General features: G+C 46.6%; 1 protein-coding gene and 1 long non-coding RNA gene across 2 annotated transcripts in view; one reads left to right on the plus strand and one right to left on the minus strand.

Annotated features, from left to right (window-relative positions):
• Positions 1 to 6,365, plus strand: part of LOC311594406 (bcl-2-like protein 1) — a 109,385-nt gene that overhangs the window by 98,008 nt on the left and 5,012 nt on the right. The gene's annotated exons all lie outside the window — the stretch shown is intronic.
• The window catches only part of LOC311594415, a 161,780-nt gene that overhangs the window by 86,813 nt on the left and 68,602 nt on the right, over positions 1 to 6,365 (minus strand). The window lies entirely within an intron of this gene.

Genomic DNA, 6,365 nt, shown 5'->3' on the forward strand with positions numbered 1-6,365 from the left:
GTCTCTACCTCTGTCAAGTAAAGCTGAGCCAGGACAATGCCTGAGGCTCCTTTCATCTTAACCAACTTCCCAGTTTCCCATGGTGATCTCCTTAGCCGCCACTGGCCACGTTCATGCTTGTGTCCTTCTCTTGCCCGCTGCTGATCTCAGGAACCCCTCCAGCCCCAGCCCTGCTTTCCCACGTGTTGGAGGCCAGGGTGCGATCTTGTGGAGGACTTTCCAAGGGTTGTTCTGGAAGCGGAAATCTAGCCCAGATCGCTCCAGGGGACTAATCCCTGAATAATGTTGTCCTCTGACACACACACATATTTTCTGATGTTTCTCTTGACCTTGGAACTGGTTAAAGACTGCACGGAATGTTCAATTATTAACAGACTCCATAAAGCTATCCCTGCTCCATCCAAAATGTGATTTTTTTTTTTGAAGTGGTCCTTCTGTCGGTGGTGATTTAGGATATCACAGTAAAACTGACACCTCATCTTTCTCCTTTTTATTTCTTCCCACTGCACTTTGCTTTTTATGGCATAGGTGGCCGAGGGGCCCAGTTGCTTAGTATCCTTGTACAAAGTCCAGGAAGAACACGGAATAGTTAAATCAACCTAACGCTAGGGAATTGGGGGTTGCTCCTTTGGCCTCATGGCCTTGAGCGTTACATTTGAGTTCTCCAGACTTCAATGTCATCTCAGTTGAAGCAGTAGAAGTTCAGGGTGTAGTTCAGTTGGTAGGGTACTTGCCTAGCATGCACAAAGCCCTAGGTTCAATTCCCAGCCTCTGTATTAAGCCAGGCATGGTGACAAATGCCTGTAATCCCAGCACTGGGGACGCGGGGACCAGGAGAAGCAGAAGTTCAAGGTCATCTTTGGGCTGTAGCAAGCTTGAAACAAGCTTGGCTAAAGTCTCTGTCTCAAAAAGAAAAGATGACAATGAGGAGGAAAATGTTGGAACGATGTGTCCCAACTGGGCCTTTCCGTCCCCCTTCAAGGAGGAACGTTTCTCAGCTCTGAAGTGACCCCGAGCACTGTGGGCACGGATGGCAGCTGTTAGCTTCTGTGGCCGTGACCATACCTGAGTCAATCGACATGTGCCACCAGCAGAGGCCAGAAGCCCCTGATGCTAACCCTTTGGTGAACAGCCTGCCGGGGCAGGCTCAGTGGCCTCTAGTTAGCAGCCAACTAAGGAAACCAGGAGAAGGCTCACGAGAATTCACACAAGTGAGAGGAGCTGGGGACAGGCATGAGCTGAGTGGGTGGCAAGCTGTCCCACTGTCTTGGTGGCTCCCTGAGCTTCGTTGGGACTGCTCTCGGCTTCCTTGTATTTGCACATTGGCCTTTCCCTCTTTTTTAAAGTTTGTAGGGAGGTGATGGGAGACCAATGCAGGAAGCAGTTAGCATGGCTGGACGGTGAGGTGAGTGGCTGTGGTTCCTTCCAGGAACCGACACTGTTGTCCGCTGCCACAGGCTTCCCGGAAAAGGGAGGGGGAGGCTCAGTATCTTCTTGGCCTGAGGACTTTCTCCATGAAGCCACAGAATGCCCATCACCCAGAGCTAGAAGTGCAAACTCACCATCCTCATTGTGAGCCCAGTGAATCAGACACCCTTGGTATGGGCCCAGGCTCCTGTGTTTTCATAAGGCCTCCATTGGAGGGGGTTGCATACCTAACTGTGGGGACTACTGTGCCAGGGAAAAGACCTGCTGATCCTGACTCAGGTTCCCGGAGAGCTGCCAGCTACTCTCTCATGTGACCCTAAGTGCCCAAGCTAATCAGAAACCCTCAGGTTGAGCACGCTTTCCTGCCTCCCCCGTGCCCTAGGGAGTTTCCCTGTCCAGTGGTTCCTGTTGCTGAGTTCCTTGAGTGGGTGTTTGTCTCTTCAGTAAGACTGACTGGAAGGATGATGGGGCACAGATGCCTTTCCACAGGTCCTCCCAACAAGTCACGTGACAGACCAGTGGGGTGTTTTTCTTTCTTTTTTTTTTATTTTAATTTTTTAAATTTTTATTTTATTAATTTATTCATATTACATCTCAATGGTTATCCCCTCTCTTGTATCCTCCCATTCCTCCCTCCCTCTCCTCCCCTATGGCTGTGACTGAGGGGGACTTCCTCCCCCTGTATATGCTCATAGGGTATCAAGTCTCTTCTTGGTAATGTTTTTCTTTTAATGTCACTGGAACTGACAAAGTGTGTAACCCTAAAGTATCTTGAGAAGAGCATGTGCGTGGGTGTGGGTATCTTCGGGGGCTCCCAGAGGGTGGATCCTAGCTCTCTGCTGCTTGTGAGATGGGGCTCCCACTGACTTCAGCCTTGTGTGCGTGTTGGGGGGTGAGGGGCAGTTCAAGACAGCCAAGGCTACACAGAGAAACCCTGTCTCAAAAAACAAACAAACAAACAAATACAGAATATTGAATATTAGCTATAATAAGAATTTCTTCTAGAAGGTTGGTTTTGTTTACCCCCGCCCCATCCCCAGGGTTTTTCTATATAGTTCTGGCTGTTCTGGAACTCACTGTGTAGACCGGGCTGGCTTCAAACTTACAGAAGTGTACCTGCCTCTCCCTCCCGAGTGCTGTGATTAAAGGCGTGCACCACCACCACCCGGCCATAAAATTTACCTTTTATAGGCATTTAGAGAAAGGTAGGGGTGTGTGTGTGTGAGAGAGAGAGAGAGAGAAAGAGAGAGACAGACAGACAGACAGACAGACAGACAGACAAGGATTTACTATATAGCTCTGGCACTCATTAAGTAGACCAGGTTGGACTCAAACTCATAGAGACGACCTGCTTCTATCTTCTGTGGTGTGATTAAAGGAATGCTTCAGCACACTCAGCTTAAAGTTTGAAAAAAATTTACTTGTGTTTGTGTGAGTGTATGCGGCACAACCCACATGAAGGTAGAATAGCCCCCAGGGGTCAGGTCTCTCCTTTCATAGGTACCAGGAACGGAGTGCACACAGGTTCTCAGGAGTTGTAGCAAAAGCCTTTACACTGAGCCACCTCATCTATTCTAAGAGAAGGGATAGCGTTTTAAAAAAAAAAAAGATTTATTAGGCTGGGCGTGATGGCACACGCCTTTAATTCCAGCACTCAGGAGGCAGAGGCAGGCGTATTGCTGTGAGTTCAAGGCCAGCCTGGTCTACAAAGTGAGTCCAGGACAGTCAAGGCTGCACAGAGAAATACTGTCTCAGAAAACAAAAACAACAACAACAACAAAAGATTTATTTATTAAGTATACAGTTTTTTGCTTGCATGTCCCCTGCACACCAGAAGAGGGCACCAGATCTCATTATAGGTGGTTGTGAGCCACCATGTGGTTGCTGGGAATTGATCTTGGGACCTTTGGAAGAGCAGGCTGTAATAAACATGTCAGGGCTTGTTTCAAAGCCCAGTGTAGGAAGCAGCTACATGTCAGGGCTTGTTTCAAAGCCCAGCGTAGAAAATAGCTGACAGCCCAAAAAGCTGACGTCTGACCAGATGTGTGAGTGATAGATAAAACCTTAGTAGTAAGTTCTGACCTAGGAGCAGCCAGGACTGCAAGTTGGTGATAAGAGTGCCGCAGAAAGGTAGATGTGTGAATTAGAGAGGGTAAGGTTAAAGTAAGTATAAAAACCCTAGAAGAAGCAGCCAGCGCTCTTCGCTCGCTAGCTCTCTCTCTCTCTCTCTCTCTCTCTCTCTCTCTCTCTCTCTCTCTCTCTCTCTCTCTCTCTCTCTCTCTCTCGCTGCCACCATGATCACTTGAAATGCTGCCAGCCAACGGGGCGCTTCCCCCCGGACGGAGCGGACAGACATGCTGTCAGATAACAACCCGAGAACTGATTCAAGTCGCAGCAGCGAACCTGTTCGGCAGAACTTCGCGATATCAGGTCGTATACCCTAATGGCATAAGCTCCCAGAACATTGATATTATAAGATGCTAAATGCTACTCCTATTAGAATTAAGATAGTTTTAAGGTGTAATGAAATGGTATTGGTGGCTTGGCCTTGGAGCCTTAGCCGCTGCCTTTTGTTGTAGTTGCCTTTGTATTGCTAATAAACCTCTCTTGCTAAATCGTACCACTTGCTCTTGGCCTGACTCTTTTGTTCCGGATTCTGAGTGTAAACTCTCTGCTCGCGACACAGGCAGTGCTCTTAACCTCTGAGCCACCTCTCCAGCCCGAGAAGAGATAACTTTTATACAAACATTATTGTTATCTTTCAAGAGAGACTCCCTTTTTCTTTTCTTGAGACAGGGTCTTGCTATGTTAGCCATAGCTGGCCTGGACCTTGCTGTGTAGACCAAGCTGGCCTCTAGCTTGTGTAGAGTTTTCCTGTCTCTATCTTTGAGTGCTGAGGATTGCAGGCATTGTGCCGGACGCCTGTCACAGGGTGCTTTCTAGGACAAACAGGCTAGGCAATTACTTGTCAGTGAGCATGGCCTTGAGGCTACTTAGACTGCTTCAGCTATTTTGTTACCTAGATAGAGCTAGAGCAGGGTGGAGCCATGTGTGTTAAACTCACTAGGTTTGCTGCACACAGTGGAATGCGGGTTTGTTGGCAGAGGGGCTTGGCTTGTATTTCTGACTTGTTCCTGCCTTTTGCTTATTCTGCATGTTGTGGCTTCGATGTGTATGAAGTGCTTTTGTTCAAAGGTGCCTAAGAAGTTTTTTGTTTTGTTTTCTTTTCTTCTCCCCCTCGATGTTAGAGATCAAACTCACATTCTCATGTGTACTAAATTTGCTTTTCACCACTGAGCTACACCTGTAGCCTAGGAAGAGAATTTTCCTAAAATATTTCTAAGGAATCAAAACCTATACTTGGCAAAACTGTGTCTCACCCTGTATGCGTAAGATACTCTGCTAAGCACACTGATATGCACAACTTTGAGACTGGCTTTTGTCTTGAGAACCTGCAGTCTGCCAAGAGAAGTGATTATGGAGTTAGCTGATACAAAGGTGGGCGCTCACTGTTCTAGAGGGAACACGGCCAACACTGTGGCATGGAATTATTTATATGTAACGGGTGGACACTTGCATAGTAAGTATTTACAGATTTAGTTGAACTTGGGTAAATATTGATAGGTGTAAAAGTTAATGATGTGTTCTAGAAATTAGGTTATTAGGCAGAGCGTGCATACAAAGGTGGAGGAAAGCTTAGAAATAAGAAAATGACAGATTGAGGGAAAATTAATAATGAATGCGGCACCCAGTACTGGAGGGCATATTGTAGGTACTCATCTAACTTAGCCTTTTCTTTAAGCCGAGCAGCTGCCTTTAATCTCAGCACTCCAAGGCAGAGACAGGCACATCACTGTGAGTTTGAGCCCAGCCTGGTCTACAAAGTGAGTCCAGGACAGCCAGAGTGACACAGAGAAACCCAGTCTCAGGGGGAAAAAAAAAAGAAGAGGAAAAAGTTTGTGCCTTTATTTATCTGTGTGGGTGTGCATGCATGCCTCAGCGTATGTATGGGGGTCAGAGGACAGCTTAGAGGAGTCAGTTTTCTCTCTTGCCACCATGTGGCTTTTAGAGATCAAACTAGGTTATAAGACTTGGTGGCAGGTACTTTTACCCACTGAGCCATCTCACTAGCTCTTTTTTTCTCATTCCAAAATCTAAAGCAACCTCCCAGACAACTAACTTTAATAGGTTGATTTGAAAAAAAGCCATGGATTTACCAGATGACCTCCCCCGCACCTCTGTTTTGTTTTTTTTAAAAGATTTATTTATTTAAGTATACAGTGTTTCACCTTCATATATGCCTGCATACTAGAAGAGGGTACCAGATTTCACTATAGATGGTTGTAAGCCACCATGTGGTTGCTGGGAATTGAACTCAGGACCTTTGGAAGAGCAGGCAGTGCTCTTAACCTCTGAGCGATCTCTCCAGCCCTCTGTTTTTTTGTTTTTTTTTTAAAGATTTATTTATTATTTACACAGTATTCTGCCCACACATGTGCCTGCCGACCACAGGAAGGCCCCAGATCTCATTACAGGTGGTTGTGAGCCACCATGTGGTTGCTGGGAATTGAACTCGGGACCTTCGGAAGAACAGATTTCACTATACCAGATTTCACTATAGATGGTTGTAAGCCACCATGTGGTTGCTGGGAATTGAACTCAGGACCTTTGGAAGAGCAGGCAGTGCTCTTAACCTCTGAGCCATCTCTCCAGCCCTCTGTTTTGTTTCTTGAGATAGGGTTTCTCTGTGTAGTTCTGGCTAACCTGGAGCTCACTCTAGGCCAGGGTCATGTTGAACTCACAGAGATCTGCTTGCTTCTGCCTCCTGAGTGCTGGGATTACAGACATGCACCTGCCATGCCCTGCCCTAGATGATTTTCTAAATTGGAAATATAAAACTGAAGTACTTGGTAGGGATCAATACTTAATATTTATGT

The sequence above is a fragment of the Acomys minous genome, assembly GCF_964271855.1.
Source record: "Acomys minous genome assembly, chromosome: 3".
Taxonomy (NCBI): domain Eukaryota; kingdom Metazoa; phylum Chordata; class Mammalia; order Rodentia; family Muridae; genus Acomys; species Acomys minous.